The sequence below is a fragment of the Musca vetustissima genome, unplaced genomic scaffold (assembly GCF_032173495.1).
Source record: "Musca vetustissima isolate MV318-11 ecotype Yass unplaced genomic scaffold, APGP_CSIRO_Mvet_v1 utg42084, whole genome shotgun sequence".
Taxonomy (NCBI): domain Eukaryota; kingdom Metazoa; phylum Arthropoda; class Insecta; order Diptera; family Muscidae; genus Musca; species Musca vetustissima.
Window position 1 is genome coordinate 3,070 of NW_026878803.1, and position 2,559 is coordinate 5,628.

The window sequence follows — 2,559 nt, forward strand, 5'->3', positions numbered from 1 at the left end:
AGGGGACAATAGGTTAGGTCCCACTGTGGGAAAACGGCCGGGACTAGAATATTGTGGTATGCATTTCCGAAAAGGGCATCGAAAATGCTTCTAGGCCAAATTTTTCCCGAAGCTCTGTGGCTTTTCTTAGACCCACAGTGGCCAGATTTGAATTCCATATAAGGGGACAATAGGTTAGGTCCCACTGTGGGAAAAAAGATTGCCTGATAAATGACAAACATGATTTGGGCAAGAGTGCCATTCAAATGTGCTAGTGTGTACGGATAATCAATAACATTTAATTTTTTTTTTTTTTTTTTTTTTTTGCTTATATTTTCGTTAATTAACGAAAATATTCGGTAAGTTAACGATTAATGTAAACTAGTAAATAAAGCCCTATCGACACATACAACAATATTATCAAAAATTTTTATTCTAATAACATTACCTATTATACGACGGAACTTCCCCACTATGGCAAAATGTTGTGTACGGCCGCATTACCCAAATACATCGAATCCATATCTTCAAGCGAATAATACAAACCGCAAAATAAAATTTGAAAATTATTAAATGAATCCAAATAGTTTAGGTTTCCATTCGAAATTTCATATTTCTTCAATGTTTTGTTTTTATTTTCAACAAAAGAAAAAATTAAAAATACGTCCTGTTAAAGTTGAAATTGTTCAACTTGAAATTTTGTACGTTAGACGTATTTCGGTAACATTCATTTAAATACATGTATTCTACTTTTGTGGTGAAAAACGTCGAACGAGCTAGTTGAATTTTAAGTAATGCTGTAATATGAACAATTGTTGGTTTACTTTTATCGATATATGTCGATAACTGCAAAAATGTTACAGAATCGCTTAATAGGTTCGGGAACGCAACTACTATTATAGTTATTTTATGAAATTTACTGAACTATTCCACAAGCTCTTTTCAGTGAATCGTTCATATGAACCATATTAGTTTTTGTTTATCGTCAACCATATGGCGCCATTGTTTTCAATTTTTCTTCAGACTACGTTGTGTGTTGCTTTGGTGAAAAAATTTGGAAAAACGTTTGCGAAAAACGAAATTCACCAAATAGATGACAACAACGCAATAAACAGAGAAGTCCAAATATCTTCCAGCTGGAAGACTAAAGCATTAACGCGTTCACAACACAGTAGCCGGCAAAATTTACTCCCACAGACGTTTTCGTAGATTATTGATTATGACGCTGGTGGGGTTGGCGGCCAGAAAACTCTCCATCAAGAAGAGAAATGCCAAGTTAGCTGCAGTATTTCCGAATGGAGTGCGTTGTCAAAAATGTTTGGAATTTGGCCATTGGTCCTATGAATGTCCATCGCACATCACGGACGAAGCAATTGAAAAATAAATTGCATGAAAAAACTGTCTAGGGACAGACGAACGGATCGGTGTCAACGACCGGGGATGTGGCCGCCAGTGCCGGCAAAAAGATAAACACAAGCGACGTAAATCTTCATCAAGTTCATCCAGTGATTCGTCCTCTAGTTCGGACAGTGAATCCGATTCATCGTCCGATGCTGAAGATGGCTCTGGCTCATCTAGTTTGAGGAGATCAAGTGATTCCAGTTCTTCGTCCGACAGTGAATCGGATAGTTCAAGTGAAACTGGAGCTTCGGGTAGTTCCAGTTCGGATAGTTCATCAAGCAGTTCAGAGGATGAGGACGATGACACAGCTGTTATGCTGTTGTGTGCCAGAAACCTTTACTCGTCAACATAGGCGTTGATCTCTGTTCGTTTTGTTGTGACTGATATATTTTTTGATAAAAATATATTCTGTACTACTCGAACAATCGATTTGATATAATAAATACCAATATCAATCGATATTTTCTCACATACTGCAAAAATATTCCGGCCTTCTTTAGTAAAGGCTATTGAAATTGAATCGTTCCTTTAGGTTAATTCCCATTTTTTGAGTTTTTATTTCAAATATTTATTTATTTTCAGAATTATTAATAGTTTTTTACTAATTCCAGCAATTTCTGGTGCATTCGGACTTTTATTTTCTATAATAAGGGTGCTTTCTGAATATTAGGTGTACTGTACACATTTTTGGCAATTTTGATAGATTTTACAGATTTTTTCAGAAAATTTTATCTGTAAATGATTCTATCAGTGCTTAGTTTACATAATCTAACTAAATTAAAAAGCTTTTTTAAAAATATTTTCAAAAAATGCAGTAAAGTAAAAAATCACACAATGTTTTAATTATATGGCCACTTCAAAGTCGATGTATTTTCATAAAAACCGTTATTTATGGAAAAATTGCATGCAATAATTTTCTATTTTCACACTAAATCTCTTAAGTGCAGTATATCGAAGTGTTCTGAATTAAAAAATTTTCAAAAATACTTCAAACGAATCGAGGGCTGATCTAAAAATGTTTACCACAGTAAATGTTTTAATTCTGTGGCCACCACTGTATATATTTAACCGATTTAATGTAAACGGTCCCTATATATCTTTCGATTTGCACGATATTTGGCATAACGTACTGAATTAAGCCTCGAGTGGTGTCTGCCAAGTTTCGAGAATATCGGTCCA

General features: G+C 34.6%; 1 pseudogene; it reads left to right on the forward strand.

Moving 5' to 3' along the window:
- The first annotated feature begins 1,148 nt into the window (after nt 1–1,148).
- Nucleotides 1,149–1,732, forward strand: LOC133323574 (zinc finger CCHC domain-containing protein 10-like; annotated as a pseudogene).
- Nucleotides 1,733–2,559: the final 827 nt, after the last annotated feature.